The sequence below is a fragment of the Anas platyrhynchos genome, chromosome 5 (assembly GCF_047663525.1).
Source record: "Anas platyrhynchos isolate ZD024472 breed Pekin duck chromosome 5, IASCAAS_PekinDuck_T2T, whole genome shotgun sequence".
NCBI lineage: Eukaryota > Metazoa > Chordata > Aves > Anseriformes > Anatidae > Anas > Anas platyrhynchos.
Genome location: NC_092591.1, coordinates 18002644 through 18020254, shown reverse-complemented (window position 1 = coordinate 18020254; position 17611 = coordinate 18002644). Strand labels below are relative to the sequence as shown.

Genomic DNA, 17611 nt, shown 5'->3' with positions numbered 1-17611 from the left:
TCAGTGAGCACTGAAGTGCTTTATCTTTTGAAAGCGGACAGCTGTAAGAAGCTACCGTAAATATTTTTCTGTATAAGCTACATCATAGCAAACAGAGATCTTTCTTACAGATCTGGTCTTGATAGGAGACATGAGCTGCCATTCCTGAGCAACAATGGCAAATATAGCTCAGGTATTACAGGAACGGACGCTGCAAACACCTAAAATGGAGTAGGTTGGGGAAAACAAACTTCTCTGGGATTGCAGTCATGTTCATCATGTTCTGCTCTGCACCACAGCAGCCATGCCAACGGACCCCTTCTCCAAGGCAGAGGCAAGATTGTGGCAATCTTACTGGTATTTCAAGTGCTTATTTTCTTTTCTGACCTTGTAACGCTTCTTGCTTCAGATCTTCTCTGTCTGCCATCAAGGCACCCTGCCACCACACCAGTGTCCATTTCTCTGGCTGAAACACCACCCCAAAGCACCACTAACTGAGCAATACTTAACAAGTGATCTCAGAAGAATACTGCAGATCAATCTTCTGGATCAGCTTTAGTCACTGAGGATGTCTGTCATGAAATGAGATGATGCTACCAGACCAGCCAGCTCCCAGAACTGCAGTCATGTGGCTCTTTTACTATTTACTGACAGAAGGGCTCACCTGTTGCTGGAATGCGACCATGCTCACCTACAGCCACAGCACTCTTGTTCAAACACGGCTGCAATAAAGCCAGGCACTGCTTGAGGTGCTCTATGTGCCCAGAGGATCAGGCACCACAGTACATCCACGTCCCAGCATCGGGGCTGCAGTACCCTCTGTCCCTCCCTGGCAGTCACACCTCCTTGTAGGCTCCGTGATGAAACCCAGCAGGATTACACCAGCTCTGACAATTACACGGACCCCTCGCCATTGATCTCACACCAGCTCAGTCAGCTCCAGTGACCAGGTCTCAGGTGCTAATGGCCACCACCGAAAGGCTGCTCTTAATGCACAATCAGTCAAGGGAGAAGCAATCATTTGACAGGATGCTGCTGTATTGATTCCGTTTGCATCGCTGAAACGCTGCACCATAAGGGATGAGGTGTTCACGGCCAGCGTGCTACACTGGCCCTGTAAAACACTGTGAAGATGTAAATCATGAGGATAGGAGGATTTGGAAAAGGCCTTTTTCTGCTCTTCATCTTTGCTTGCTCTTCATTTAAACTGAGTATCATTCACTTTACCTCACGTGCTCTGAGTAGCTACGCAGCTGAGAGTAACTCGATTTTCCCACCACAATCAACAAAGCCTTCTTCCCTTCATCTCCCCACTCCTCTCATTGCTTTGTGGCCACTTCAGTGTCAAACCTGCTCGTCCCTGCAATACGCCAATGCTCCTCACGTAATTTGCAGCCTACTCAGAGAGCGCCTCCTTGAAAATAATGTTAATCAGCATAATTTCTCCTCTTCCTTTAAGGAGCTCTTGATTGGGTGCTTTCAATCAGCTGTTGGCCAGAGTTACCTCAGGATTTCTGAGGTTCCCATGGTGAAACGGGACAACGCCACTGAGCAGGCTGGGAGCATGCTTGATGCATCATGCTGATCTCAAGGAGGGCCTATGAAACTCTCATTTGTCAGGTTTCATTACATTCGATAATGACTGGAATTTTCCTGAAGCGTGTTGCTCACTAGAAAATTATCTCCCAGAGTTTTGCTCCCCACTTTGTCTAATGCTGCCTTCAGAACAACCGAGGGCATCTACATCTCCCCTGCCACTGCTCAGAGGAGGCCCGCGAAAGAGGGGTTAAGAGTTCACTGCCAAATGTATTTATCTCAAAAGCAAGTATAATTCTTTTGCAAACAGCTAAGTGTCAGTGCAAAGCCGAGCTGATTCAGGGTAATAAAAGCACTTCTGTAAAGCTTTTAGGTGACACTATATCCCTCGCAAGCTTTCTCCATCCTTGCTTCTACTTTATCATCCAATGCCATCATTACCTTGACCAATCTGCACATTATTTCCTTTCCAAATGGATCGATTTCAAAACGGCTCATCTGCTAATGCTCAACACAGGTTTGGGCGATTCTCCTATTGTTTCAATTATTTCTTTGAGGAAAATTTGATCCCGTTAAGCAAACAAAGCTTTTATCTTGGCTAAAGATGGCCAAGCTACGGTCACTGCTGACCAACCGAGAGCTTCTTCTGAAACCCTGCCAGCAGCTGCAGCACCCTCGGGTGGCACATGTGTACTGGTTCAGTTCATGACACCTCACAGACAACATCAGCCATACCCTGCACATTAAATAGGTGAGCTACTCACACAGCTGAGCGCTGGATGTTTCTGAAGGAAGATGTGCAACCTCAGTAAATGACACAGTGATCCCCCTGGCAAAGGGAGGGCTTCCCAAAGACACTAGGGAGCAAAGGGAACAGTACATGTGGCTTCGACCCAATTTCCAGGGCCTCTTGTTTATGCAGTTAATTCCAACTGATCTGAAAGGCAGAACTACAGGAATCAACATTTGAACACGAGCCTGCTGTACTTTCTCTGATGCCTTCAGAGATTTGGCCTGGCAGTCCATAAGTAACACAGTGTGCAGATCAGAAAGCCCCAGGCAAAAAGAGAGTGGTCACAAAGGAACAAATAGAGCAAAACAAACCATCTTCCAGCTGCAGCTTGCGGAGCAGGTCTGCTGTCCCCTTCCACCTCCTCGCTCTGAGATAACAGGGCCCATTTAAGCAAGCAGGGACCACAGAGCAGCTCCGTCCACGACAGTTTGAAGCACTACACAACGAATGAGCGCAAAGTGATTTGATTATGAATGTCCACCATTCAATTTTAAACACTACCACCATCTCCCAGGATCATTTTGGGTAAAGTATTGCCAGCCACACTACAGGAGGGTGTTTACCAGGGTCTGCCTTTCATACAGTCTAATGCAATGTCATCAGAAGAACATCATCTTGGCCAGACTCTCACCTGCAGATACATCCCACTGGCATTTATATAATTTTTCTAACCTCATTCTGATTTTCATGAACAGCCCATGAGAACGGTTTGTAAGCATGAGACCAGAGAGTTACTTTTCATTACTGCCTTTAAAACATCACTCTGGTCTCCACAAACCATCCTGTCACCACCACCGAGCGCCCAGCAGCAGCTGCAGCTTTCTTACACTGGGAGGTTAGCTCTGGTCTGCAACAAACTGGGAGGAACTGGGCTCTGCAAAGATGCTGCCTCAACCCCGATCAGATGACAGAGTGCTATTTTACTTTAATCCCCGTAGGATCCCAACAGGCACAATTTTGCACACACAGATTTTTCAGTTTTTACTTATCTTCACAGGGTGCTCACCTGAATTGACTTTTGGAGTGCCTGATTTCCCCAGGAGAGCAGCTGCTGGGGACTGGGAAACCTGCCCTGTTCAAAGCAAGGGATTCAAACGTCTCTTAAACTTGTAAAGGACTGGATGCAAACTTTGTGGCTCAGCCCATCACCAGGTATCTACAGACACTTTGGCATGCTAAAGCAAATACAGCAAATAACCCTATTATTTCTACACGCCATTCTCCGTCCTGATTTGAAAGAGCTTTTCAGTGAAAGATGCTTTGCATTATGCCGAATGCAGAAACAGTTCCTTGTCCTGCAGCACCTTGTTGAAGTGCTTCAGATGGGCCTTAGTCTTCTCTGCTTCAGGCTGATGCGTGCACACTTTTAGGAGCAAGTGGCAGACTTAAGCCCTCATTGATGCAAAAGTCAATTTCTCGTTCATTGCTTTCACATGCATGAGCATAGCAAGAACCAGAACATTTCTGAAATATCCCTGTTGGTCACATTTGTGACCCGGCCACTTGGGAAATTCAAGCCGCTCTGAATGATGGTCATCAGCATCAGCCAGCTCAGACCATGTGCGGGGTGGTGTTTCATTGGTAGGACATCAGAGGTAGCGGGACGTCTCAAATTGACATATTGGTTTCACTTTGCTAGACATAAGGGATCAAAGTCATCGCTGGCATAACTCCATAACCTTCAACAGACGGGATGTATTTGGCCCCATATGCCTGTAGCAGCTGGGGACTGCAATTGTTTTTCTCTTTTCATCCATGTTTTGAGGATACACAGCCTGGTTTCCTGCTCGCAAAGCAACTTGAAGTTTTTCCCTATACGAGATGTAAGTAAACAATCAGAATTATCATACATGGCCCTGCTATGACTGTTGTGGTCATCTGTGGCACATATCTGAATTTTAAATTAAACGCATGCTCTAAATAGCCTGTAGAATAATCTCCAGCTTGACTCTATCAGACACACAGCAATCTGTTCAGCTGGCCTTCCTGCTTACTAACCATGGCATCAGACTCCATTTTGAATGTACAATTATGTTTCCTTTATGTAGCATCTCCTACCGCCTATTGTATTCATATAGAGAGAAGCAGCTCATAAATACCATTTCATATTCCAAACAATTCGCTATAGGCAACTACACCATTACTTTGTTCAAATACATTTACATAAATCAGTATTAGAATGTTTTATCTTAGCAACTTTATTTTGTTCCCAGAGCACAAATTAAATGCATGCTTAAAGCAGAGTATTTTAGCAGCAGCTATTCGTGAGCTGTTTATGAGACAGGATTAGACGCTTCCATCTATTTTTTTCATTCTAAATGTAATTTCTGTAGCTTTCTCTGTACATTTAGAAACCACACGTCTAATTTGCAGGGGTTTTCCTTGAAGTGCGCAGCAGAATAGATGACTGTGCCACAATCTGTTCGTGCATCAGCCCGAGCTTCCCTTGACTCACTCCGCATTCTGCTCTGAACACTTCTTGGGAAAGGCCAGGAACGACAGTGAGACCCACTCGCTGCTTGACATGATTATACCACAAGCAAACTGTTGTTGTTAACCAAAATTTGCAAATAGTCACTGGAAGATAAATCTATTTCTAGTAAATATTTCCCTGCTTAGATTAATTGAGCAGAGCTAGTCCTCGCTAGCTCAGATTTACAGACCTGCACCCGCCGATACATCTTGGAACGAGACACGTTGTTCTTGCATTATTCAATTACAAACGCGTACATCCTAATTGTGCTTGGCTCACGCACCGCAACGAGTGACACCGGGGATAAAACCAGGGGCTGGTTACCCAATTACTATTGCCCCAGCCATGCTCCGGCACCTGGCCAGGCCTGAAGGTACCATGGCCCACGGCTACCCGTGCCTTGTGATGGGCTCACCAGTGTCATCCATGGGGCCTGGAGCACAGCATGCGCCCGGCAGCTCCCAGCACCACAACTGATGTCCCATTGCAGGCACCTCTGGTGCACCTCAGCTGCTGGCTGGCCACTTACAGATCGGTTTAAACGCAGCAGAAGCAGGGACCAAGCTGAGAAGGCTGGAGTAAGGTTCAATGCAAACACCAGCTGCAGCACGGTGCTTCACCTCCGTCTTGATCTCAAAGATAACCGGGAGTTGTGCAACCGGCAGCGACAGCTGGGTCAGGCCAAGGGTGGGGGAGAGGAGCAGGCCAGAGGATCAGAGTCGCAGAACCACAGGATATCCCGGGTTGGAAGGGACCCACAAGGATCATCGAGTCCAGCTCCTGGCTCCGCACAGGTCTACCCAGAAATTCAGACCATATGACTAAGAGCACAGTCCAAACACTTCTTAAACTCTGACAGGCTTGGTGCAGTGACTGCATCCCTGGGGAGCCTGTTCCAATGTGTGACAACCCTCTCAGTGAAGAACCTCTTCCTGATATCCAGCTTGAACTTCCCCTGTCACAGCTTGACACCATTCCCTCGGGTCCCGTCACTGGTCACTAAAGAGAACAGATCGGTGCCTGCCCCTCCACTGCCCCTCGTGAGGAAGCTGTAGGCAGCGATGAGGTCTCCTCTCAGCCTCCCCTTTTCCAGGCTGAACAGGCCTAGTGAACAGGCCATCTTTGTAGTCCTTCTCTGGACACTCTCCAACAGTTTCACATCCTTTTTGTACAGTGGTGCCCAGAACTGCACACAGTACCCGAGGATGCTCACTTGCAGGCTCTCCTAGCTCCGTGCCAGTGCTGCTTGGTGTGAGGGCTGGGTGGTGACAGCACAGAAAAGCTCCTGCAGGCCCCTGCCTTCCCCATTCCTGAGCATTCCCAGCCCCCAGCACTTCATTCACAGAAGATGGCCCAAATCAAATCTCTTCGTCTATGCCTAATTTAAGGGTACTGCATAACTGCATAGGCCTGGCCAGACCTCTTCCGAAACCAGCATGTCATTGAAAATTGCTTCAGCTGCAGAGACTTTCCACCCCACAGCCACGGCGATACCACGTGAATAGCAAGTAACTGAGTGCTAGCAGCCCAGCGAAGCTTCAGTAACACAGCCATAGAAGATGGCCATAATTTATCATCTCTGCGGTAGTTTAATCCCAGATGCACCATTTGCTAATTTATTTCCATATGTACCTGGCAGACAGATTAATCAGCCATCTCTCTCTGAAACCTAGATTGCACTTTATCCCTTTAGTAAGCAAGAGAAAACAAATGTATGCAGCAAAACAAGAGCCCCTTGCAGGGGATCTCTGTCAACCTTTATGGCTTGCGGTTTTCTTTTTTGGCTTAACAATGGCTTTTCAAGAGCGTCCCACCCACATTTGCTTTCACACCAGTGCATTTCTCCACCTTTTGGAAGTGTCTAATGCTCGTGAGAAGGAAGGCAGAGGGAGGGAGGGGATGCCCCTACTACTTCTGGGGTCAGCCAGGGAGCACGAGGTGCTGTAAGGGAAGGGGCAGCGGCCAGGGGCCATCCCCGAGTCCAACCACAGCTCCTCTGGTTGTTCCTCTGTGCTGTAGTTTGCAGACTTGCAATGCTGAGATAATAATATTTTACAAAACATTTTGAGCTCTACTGATCATCTGAGCTAATTACTATTATCAGCAGTAATGTGCTTCCGATGCACTTAGCCCTTCTTCTGGAAAACTCCGCGTATCCCTGGGAAGGGGCCGCACCAGCCGGAGCCGAGCAGCTGCTACCACTTCAGTGGTGCCAGTGGTAATAAAAACAGCGTCACTTCTGTGCCTGGTGCCCTTTAAGGATCTGTTTGCAATCCACTCTTTATTTTGATTATACGACATTATCTGCATTAAACATAATTAGCCATATTATAGCATTTGCCAGTCTAAGTGTAGTCACTGCACAAGGCTGGGTGGAGCTGAATGAGCGCGGCACGGTCTGAAACTGAACGGGAAGAAGTAGCTGGAGTCAGTGCAGCCCCTGGAGGGGACACGGCCTCGGGCACCTCCTGGCCGCAGACTTTTTGTGTGAAGCGTGTCCCTTGCATAATCACGCCGTGACTCCGCTCCCGTGACAAAGCCTTAGCGGGGACACGCAAGACGTCACTATTGAAACACAGAGAGGTAACAAAATGATTGCTGAATTCGAAATGATTTATGAACTTCAGTATCCTCATAACAGTTACAAGAATCCAAATACATAAATATTTGGATACGCCACCGACAGATGGTGCATACCGGAATAATCATACAGAATATGTCACTTTTCAGAACGTGCTTACTCCAGAGCTGGCATGTTTCAGGGGCTTTCTGCTACTAAAATAAGCACCTTGTATTTGACTCTCCAAAAACATACTTTCACAAATACACTGGTGTCTTTTGATAGAAAAGCTACTGCTTTGTCACCATGCACATGCCATACCCAAAGAGCTGTGTGACGCACCCAGCTTCCTTTGCTGTGCCTGCCAGTTGGGCCCAAACACGGCAGCCACGCTCCTCATTAAACTCAGCTTTTCAGTCTCAGTGACAGCCTCTTGCTGAAGCGTATCTGTAGTTTGGATTTGATCCACAAGTTACCTGCGATACCAACTTCTGTGTTTGCAAAATCAGAAGGAACAAGCTAGCTTCTTTTACCTCTGTTCCTCCTTCAACAAGTGTGAAAAAAATCAGGGCTGAAGAGAACACTGGTCCATTTTACTTCAAAGCCAGTGCCAAAACAACACGTGCTGTAAGCTCACGTGGGCTGGAAGAAAAACTGTCAGCAGAAACACCATTATGATACAGCCTTCCTCGGGACAGGCAGGGGATTTCTGAGCTTGCTGGAAGGCACCCAAGTGAGCACGGCCATGAGACAGGAGACACGACCCTTGTCTCACAGGTGAGACACTGGTTCTGTTTACACTGACGGCAACCACCCATCTCTTACCCACACCATTGAAAATTATGTTTGTTAATTAATAATGATTACATCAATTACAGTGGAAAAATGCACCGATTTGTGTCAGGCGTCAGTGAAGCGGTACCAAAAGCAATGTCCCTGGCAGCTGCTCGTTCATCCCCACACCCAGGACAGCGGGAAGGGGGATGCTGTGCGGTCACCCCGCAGGGTTATTACCCACCAGCACCCTCCACCCACCATAGGAGAGGGCATCCTGGAGGACATCGCCCTTGGTGATGGTCCTGGGAGGTTTCCTGAGGGCCCCATCCTCCCCTCAGCGAGTTCCCAGTGCACCAGCTCTGGTCCTCTCTGCAAGTGACAGCACTGCTGGGGAGCTGCTTACGGCATGCCACGTACCGAGCTGCCTTAGCTGCTGGTAAACAGACAAATTGAAAAGATTAATAGGCACTCGTTTGTTTTGTTACACTCTCTCCCATTTTCCCAGACAATCAAATTGGTAAATTACAGGCATAATTTTCCACCAATTAATACCAGATGTGACACATTTTTGACATTAAAATAGTAAATATAAAGGAACTGTCAAATACTTCATATCCCTAATGCATTGTCTGAATGAGCAAGCTGAAATCCTCGCACCTCAGACCTACACTGACATGCAGACACAAAGGATGCTGATGTTTCCTATCACTACACATCCGCATGCTGAGCACTGACTCTTCTTCAGTCACCAGTGCCTTTCCCAAATGTGTATCATCTACAAAGCCCAAGCGCTGGAGCAATATTTATGCCTGTAATTCAGTATAGAATGTACCGTCATAACATAAAGGTAGATGCCAATAAAAAGTAATAGAAAAAGTCAAAGACAAACCAGGGTCACCACATGTTTTCAGCGCAGCTCGGGAAAACGATAGTTACAAAAGCTTTTAGGAAAGAAAATGGAATCTGAAATCTCAATCTGGCTGCATGTATAATCAGCTGACCTGGTGTTTCTCTTTTGCAACCATTTCTGCATTAAGACATCAAAGCGCCAGTGACTGCACGGTCTGTAGCGTGCTAAGATCCAGCAGCCTGTAAGACTGCGTTAAAACAGCTATTTGCAGTCTCCGTGTAATAAAGAGCCTGGCCCTACGGGTGGCTGAACACATCCTTAAGATATTACCGGAAAGTTTCTTCCACCCTCTTTACTCCTTCACATTTTAGCGCATTTGACCACGCTGAGGGAACCTGCCTGGCACAGCACGTCCTGCACCCAAGCCCTGTGCTCCCCTGCAGGCTGCCCACCTCCTGCAGGTGCTGGTGTCCACAAACACAGCTCCTGGGGGGACGGCAGCAGTGCCACAGCACCCCTCTGCCTCACGTGGCACGCTCCTGTCCCCAGCACTGTTAGGTGACCTGCTCGAGGCCTGCAGCAGCCCAGTGCTTCCTCCCCGCGGTGAAACAGCCCCAAGCAGCGAGGCTGGCCCTGCAGGGACCTCTCTGCCCACCCTGGGCAGCCGCTGAGCTCACCTACACCTTGTTGGGTTGCCCACAAACTGCAGCCATAGCACCTGCAGCAGCACGACCCTCTGCCCTCGTCCTAGCATAAAGAGCCTACAGCGGGGGTTGCAGCAGGTGCCCCTGCCTGCACAGCCTGCCAGCTCTGCATCAGCAGCAGGTTTGGGGCACACACAACACTGACCAGTAACTCCCTCTCCCCTCAGTTATTGCCATACCCCTTTTTCCATATAGGCCCAGATGGAGGGGATTTTTGGCGAAGGCTGAAGGTGCCTTTGCAAAGCAGGAGGTATCCCTGCCCTCCAGCAAACCTCCCTGTGAATCCTCCCCATGGGTGCTGCGGAGCTGAACTGGTACCGCATGGCCTGTTACCAGCATCACACAGCACCCCTCCATCAGCTCTCTGCCACAAACTCCAGCGCCGCTCCCCAAATTCACCAGGTGGCCATTGCCACAGGTTTCACCACAAGAAAGGGGAGCGGACAAGGAGGATGCCTGGAAATCAGGAGGCTTTTCCCATCAGTGGCTGCTTTCCGACATGGGACGCGTGCCCCAGCAGGCAGAAACCCACCGTAGTTACCCCCGCAGGCAAAAGCATTTTTAAGGAAAACGTGCCTGGGAGGAAGGCGCCCTCCCTCTCGTGTCTTGTCACGCACACAGGGAACGTGCTCCGCAGCCAGGACCACATCCCATGCCTTGCCAGTACAGACAGGTACCCGGCACATCTTCCAGCGGCCAGACTCACCTCATCAAACCTCTTACTCACGGGAAGCTGCCACGGACATCAGCAGAAGCTTTCTCCTGATTAGAAGTCAAAGGCTGTGCTGCCTTCTGACCCAAATTAACTGTCTCCATCAGGATTAACTGTCTCCATCAGCTCTCCAAAACCTGCAGGGGCACCCAGCCACAGCAGGAAGGAGCTGGACCGAGAAGGGGCTCTGCCACGCCTGCAGCAACACCCGAGGAGCCTGCAGCAGAAGGGTCCCCAGGGTCCTGGACCCAAAGCGAGGGCAAAGGGGCAGGTGGGAAGAGCTGATGGGACCTTCCCTGCTGGAGCTAGGATGTTTGTGGTGGGATGAAATCCAGCCTGAGGCTGCAGAGCAGCTACTAAGCCTGCCCCAGCCCCTGCCCAGGCTCTTTGCTGGGAGAGATGTGAGAAGGGGGCACAGAGCAGGGTCGGAGCCCAGGCAGAAATATCTCCCTTTCTGTCCTTTCCCACAGAAGAGCGGCGGGGGGCAGAGGGGAATGGACTTTAAATGGCTTTGCAAGAGGAGCCTAGATGAAAGCAAATCAGCTACAACTGAGAAAATCCAATCTACTTAACTGTCCTGCACAGAACTAATTTTGCCCGGTGCAGCTGTGACCTTCGCGAGCATCAGGTCGGCGGCAGCCTCACTATCTCCAAAGGAAGGTGGAAGATAGCGTCCCTTAGCCGGCCACCACCATGTCAGGGAGAAAAGAGCCCTTTTTATACACTGTGGTCTCTGGATCAAGAGGAATGTTACTGGAAGATTACACTGCAAATCTAATCCCCTATCCCTAATGCTCAACAATCTGATACATGAACTTGCCTTTCATCAAAGAGGCCGGCAATTGCGGCATTAGGCAACTCGAGCAATGGGCAGGGAATGAGGCTGTCAGCTTTATCAGCCGGCTCAGGCACAGGTGAATGGTCACACCAGCTCCTCCCGATGAGGAGTCCTTACACATGTGTTTACCCAGCTACAGGTTTAAAGAGGGTCTAATGTTTTCCATACTGCTGGTACAAATGCTCTCCTAACCATCTTGACTCTTCTCTAAGTACTCGCAGACTGCCCATCGAGGTGGTATCTGACACTTTCAGTCTTTAATGCTTTTATGTTCAAAACCTCACTGACTTTCAGCAATCTCATTCACTCCTCCCAGAAAGGGGGGCACCAGGCGAGCCACCTACAAAGAGTCACATCCACTAACCTCGGCTACCCAAGGGCAGGCACGTAGCACAGGTACACGTCCAGGTCCCACCCGCACAATGCGAAGGAGCAAACGGTCCAAGGGACGATCGCCAGGACGTACTGGTCCATCAGTGCAGCTCAGCTGGTGACTTGTTACTAACAGAGGTTACTGGAGCTACCCCTGCATCTTCAAATAAGCACCATGCGGTGGAGCAGGGGACAACATTCATATTTCTCATCTCAACAAATGCAAAAAAAAACAACATCTTACTTTCATAGCCTTAAATTGGAAATAACCTTTTCACAAGACAATATATAAACACTGCTTTGAAATCAGAATCAAGTCCATAAGCCACAATAAATTGTTTAAAAGTACTCAGAGCACATAGGCTAGAAAATGCGTTCTACGTCTGTGTCTTCCCTAGAGAAGTGACCTCGGAGAGCACAAAAACTGCCTTGGTTTTCAGCCAGCGAAAACAGGTATCTTCTGTGAATGACATCTGCAAGTGGTAATGAGGAGTAGACCTCTCATCAGTAGGTTTGCGTTCCCTATACAAGAAATCTACATTGCCAGTAAAAAAATGTTAAGTGGTCCACAGTGGAAGGAGGTGTACAACCCCTGCTGGAGGTGTCTCTGTAGTTAGCTACAGGACACAGATTGCCATCTCTCTCTGCAGCTGGTAACTTCATCTGCACGGTGAAAAAATAATTTGGCCAAAGGGAGAAAGATGCCAAAAAAACTTTTCATCTTAATTTTACTCATTTGGTTCCTGATCCTTGAATAGGAACAAGCAGCAAGTTCAGTTACAGCCATGAATACACGGCACACGTAAGCACAGTGCATAACAGCACTCACCAACAGCACTGCTGGAACAGCTCACACCTCAGCTGTAACGTGATCTGCTCTATCCCAAACCTTTCTTGTTACAGGTTTTGTTATCAGGTGCTCTCTTTCTACCCCACTCAGCACCTCAGGCTCCTTTATAATCAAGCGGACACACGAAACGATCGGCAGCTGAAGGATCCAACAGGCACTATTTGCCTAACGGAGTCAATCAAGAAGGATACAAAACGTACTGCAGTCACAGAGCTGACCGTGCTTCGACTTGCATCAGATTAACCAGAGGAGCTCAGTAACCAAAGCCCCAGCTCTGTGTCAGGCTTTGTGATTAAAGAATCAGGCTGACAGCCAGGCAGATGGACACGCTCTTGCTTGTCCACAGTGGGGTCTTAGCCTCGCATCACTGCAGGCTCTCCAGGAACCACCTCCGATGCCAGGAAGGACAGGACCGCTCTCCTGCCCTCTGCAGACCCGTCCCCCGGCTGTCATCCTGAGAGAAGGGGACACTGCGAAGCTTGGGTCTTGTGGCTGCACAGAGCTTGAACTGATGGCTGGAAGTGAGAACGAAGCTGATGAAACTCGGAACAATTTACCAAAAGAATAAGCTACGAAGGGAAGCAATGATCTACATCCCGCAGGCTTCATCATGGCAGGATATGAACCCAAACAGCGTTTAACAAAAGCCCAGTGACTGGGGGACGACTCACCTGTGTTATATAGGACGTGACACTACCCAGAATACTGAGATCATCTGCGCTTAAAAACTGGGACTCGACGAGTCCTGGTCTATGTATATGACAGAACGATGGATGTACAAGAAACACGAACCATTCTCGGCTTTTTCCAAATCAGCAAACATTTGTGTTGTTTGTTTTGTTTTTTATTTTCCTGTAGCGATCGCAAGCATCGACTTCCTCTATTTTTGTCAGAGGAGCTCTTGGTGACTCACACATGGATTGGGAGCTTTCTCAGCCCACAGCTGAAGGCAAGGGTGTTAAATATTTCATAGAGAGACAGCTTTTCTCCCAAATGTTTGGGATAAATAACTTAACCAGAAACCAAAATACAAAAGGGTTTTAGCTGCTGGAAAAAAATATCTTCTTCCCTCCTGAGCAACTCATCTCCCACAGCCTACGTTCCTCTCTGGTGTCCCCCAGCGCCACCACCACGGACCCTCACCTGTGCTCTGTGGCCGTGTCCATCTCACAGCCAAACTGGGCTCCTGTTTCACCAGCAGGGTACTCAAAAACCAGCCTGGCCTCAGGAGCCAGCTGAACCCAGCAAGTACTATCACTTGTCACAGGGATGACAGCGGTGGTTGGAAGTTTTTGGAAGTTCCTGTAAAATAACTGTGTCCAGGCAGCAGAGGAGGGGAGAGGGGCACCCTCACACGGTCTCGTGGCTGTCTGACTTCTGGGGAGAGCAGTGACCACTCAGGAGTTCTGCCTTTTAATGTCCAACAAAACATCTGCGTTAGGCAAGTCACTGGACCTTGCGAGGTCCGTGGTTTCTAACCCCTTATTATCTGCTGACTTTATTCTGTGCAACTACTGTGTGACTGAGTGCTTTATTTCCTCCTGGTCATTTCTATGCAGCTATATGCCACAAGTTGGAATGCAAAACAAAGTGAAAGAAAGGCTTGAATCCTTGAGCAGCAAATCATAAACTCTCTCTGGTATCTGCCTACAGGCAAGCAGGATGAAATCCTTACCTAAGCATCAAGCAGGATATTTATTTAGGCATTGTTATCTCTGTTGATGTATTAAAAGAGCACATTATCAGTGTAATGTACCCTCATCTGAGAGCAAAATGAAGATTTGCACCACGCAATCCAGAGCACTGACTTTAATCTCACCAATTTATTTGCTGGGAATGTGAAAACCGAGAAAATTCAACTTGCACAGCCATGAGCAAGGACCCTCTCAGCGGGAAACCCTTGGCTTCAGGGTGGACTGTCACCTGCAGTGTGCCGTTATAAAGGTCAGCTTTGGCATTTGTCATCCGCAGGGCAGGAGGCAAGGCTCATCTGTTTTGGTGCCCCTTCTGCTAAGCCAGAGGCATCGCTGGGGTGCCACATCCCCAGGTCCTGCGCTGTTCCAGAGCTCTGACATCTGCTAGGAACAGTAAATTTTACTCTCTCTCTTTTAAGCGAAACAGGCTTCCATTAAAAATTATGTAAATACTGCTAAGAATAATAGAGAAAATTAGTTGAAACAGCACGGCAGCAATTAGTCACAGGTCCTACGGGGACCGGGCAAGCGCTGCAGCAACACGCTGAGCACAGACGCAGCCCAAGCCTGCTGCATGGCAGCGCTCAGCACACCGCAGGATGGGACCGGCGCCTAAAATAACCCTCCCTGCCAGAACGCAGGTTTTAGCATTCAAACTTCATGCAAACTTGAAGGGGAAAATACTGAAGACGCCAACTTGAAAGCTTGCTGCTGACACAAACTGAACAGAGGAACAACAACTAACCAAGAAACGTCAAGTGGAGGGCAATGTCTGCCTGCCTCTGTACCTCACATAAATGCATGGCCCTTTCTACCCACTTCAGTGGCCACTTCAGAAGCAGGAAGCTCTTTGAGATATTTCACTAGACTAAAATCAAATTCTGATTTTGCTTATGCCTCTGTTTTTTTTTCTAACCTGCAGCTCACTGATCCTGTTGTATTAAAGGATGTTACTGCGAGCACAGTGGGACCAACACTTCTCTGGTAAATGACAAGACGGGACTGAAGCCCTGGGATGGAGCAGGTCAACAAAGATGGTCAGTGGTGCTTAAACCCAGGGCTGGGCTGCTGCCTGTCAGCAACCAGCAGGAAGGAGCTGAGCACTAAAACCACAGGAACAGTTAACATGCCACACATAGAAGAAATGCCTTATTTTGAGGACTTGTATGCATGAATGGCTCACCTTCCTATAACCCCTCAGAAGACTAAAATAACAGATTATTTTTCCCAGAATACCACTAGTTTTTGCCTACTTGACTCAGAGGAGGAGACTTTGCTTGTATTGCCTTCAAATATTAATAGTGAACTGCCAAGGCACATTTCTTATTGAGATGCACTTGTATTTCTCTGAGTAATTCCCAGTGGCATTAATGAGAATCGCTTATATAAATCTCCATGTACCAGGTTAAGAACCTCATCCCATAACCATGACCGTGGCTTTAGAGCAGACGATACTCAATTTCTTTCTCTCCCCATTACAGCACAGCTCATATTTTGAAGTCCTCTGTACCCCCCAGCGCTGTGCTGTTCCATCTCCTAGTCAAGGCACCTTCCAGCTCCCCATCCCACACAGAGCCAAACCCACGTGCCCTTTCCTCTGGGAAGGGCTGTCCTTGCCTGGACACAGTGAGTCGTCTAAGCCATCAGTGGTTCTACTTTGAGATCACAAATTTCTGCCACAAAGAAGAGCAGGACCTTCCCTGAGCCATGCTGGGAAACCTCTCTGATGGCCAGGTTTCCCTGGTGCCACGTGGCTCCTCCAGCTCTGCTGGGCCGAGCAGCGTCACCTGCCTCGTTGTGTAACCACTCGATGCTCTCACAGCGAGGATGCCAGCTCATCTGAGCCCAATTAAACCCCCAAAGAATGATTCATATCAAACTGAACCATATTTACTTTCGGTTCATTATCACACTCCCAACTTGTAATTTGGGGGAATTTTATATTCCGAGTGCAGCAGCAGGCTGCGGGCTGAGCACCTCTTGCTGCTCATTAAGAGACATACATAAGAGAGACGCCTTTCCTTTTTTTTCCCCCCTCTCCTTGGAGGGGAATTAAGGCAGCAGAGAACTTTAAAAGCCTGCATCTATTCATTGTATCAATGATACAAAATTCTAGGTAACAGCCGAACCAGAGGGAACTTCATGTTTGACCTGCTGGATCAGTCCCAGGATGAAGGTTTGCTCTGGGCAAGGACAAGACAAGAAGGTTCTTTATTTTTTTTTAATAGCCTCTTAACACGAGCCCAGGCTGGTGCACAAATGAGCAATACTGCCCGAGTGAGCCACACTCCTTTTTTAGGGCCCTGATCTGGCAAATCTCCCACCAAACCCAGCAGGGGCTTGGCAGAGCAGAACCAGGCGGGCAGGGCAGGACCCAAACCCGCAGGATGTTACGTGGTCACAGGGCAGAGAATAATTACCTACGTCCAAGTTCTCCGGCGTGCTAACGTTTGTAATCTCCATAAATGGCAAAACTACACTATCAAAGCCAGCTCGTAGACAACACAAACCTTGCACTGAGGTGCCAGATTGCATCGTTATCAATTCTTCAAGCCCGTGGTACCTTAAGTGCATTTAAAGGACTGTAACTATTAAAGCCCAATTACCGCAGGGTCTCTAGAGCAGGTGCACTCCTCCAAACAGCAGCCTCAGAGAAAGCAATTCAAATTGAAATCACCACAGGATTTTCAAAGTGTGAAAGGCACTTGTTGAGAGTAATTAAAGGCTCCAGAACGCAACACAAAGGACATACCCATCCGGGCACATGGGAGCGAAAGCACCATCTCCAGCTATGGGAATTGACGGCAGGAGATCAGCTCCTGACCAGCAGCTTGAGCGGGCATCCGCGGGGTGCCAGGGCAGGCACTGGTGGGACAACTGGGTGATCCCTCTGTGAGAACCCTGCTTGATCCTGGGAAGATATCACAAAATGATCGGCGTGACAATCTCTGGCTAACAACTGCACTGTCTCTAGATAAACATGGTATCCACCAAGGGCTGGCATGGCCAAGGCAACACCTTGCCAAGCCAAGGACCATGGTGTCTCATAGGAAGATCCCAGTCACGTATATAGGGTGAGGCACCTTGGTAACAACAGCTGGAAGTGCTGGGATGTTCCAGAGGTGCGATTACCATCAGGGAATCACAGGATTCAGAGAATCATATGGATTGGAGAAGACCTTCAAGATATCAAGTCCAACCAGCAGAACAAAACCCACGGTGATGCCCAGCCGCAGGCCAGGCCCGAGCCCCTGGGATGTGCTGCTCTGAAGCACGCTAGCTCGGGGACAACCACACAGGAGGGCACCTTGCTATCAGTGCCCCAAGATGCTGAGGGCAGCTTTTAAAATAATCACAGTTCCGTGGCTATGAAGACCAGAGCAGATACAGCCCCTGTGTTACACCTCGCTCCACTTTCCACCCTGGGAGCTGCAGCTGGGAAAATGAGCCCAAGAAAATGCAGGAGTAACCAG

At 48.7% G+C, this 17611-nt stretch overlaps 1 protein-coding gene and 1 long non-coding RNA gene across 3 annotated transcripts in view; both read right to left on the bottom strand.

Moving 5' to 3' along the window:
- The window catches only part of FOXN3 (forkhead box N3), a 197085-nt gene that overhangs the window by 148765 nt on the left and 30709 nt on the right, over nt 1–17611 (bottom strand). The window lies entirely within an intron of this gene.
- On the bottom strand, nt 6868–12718 carry LOC140002583 (uncharacterized). 2 transcript variants are annotated; one of them, XR_011809536.1, is made up of 3 exons: nt 12424–12718; nt 11587–11806; nt 6868–8551 (listed from the first exon to the last, which is right to left on the bottom strand). It is a non-coding gene; the product is annotated as an uncharacterized lncRNA (long non-coding RNA). The 2 variants fall into 2 exon arrangements; XR_011809537.1 differs by having other exon boundaries at nt 6868–8548.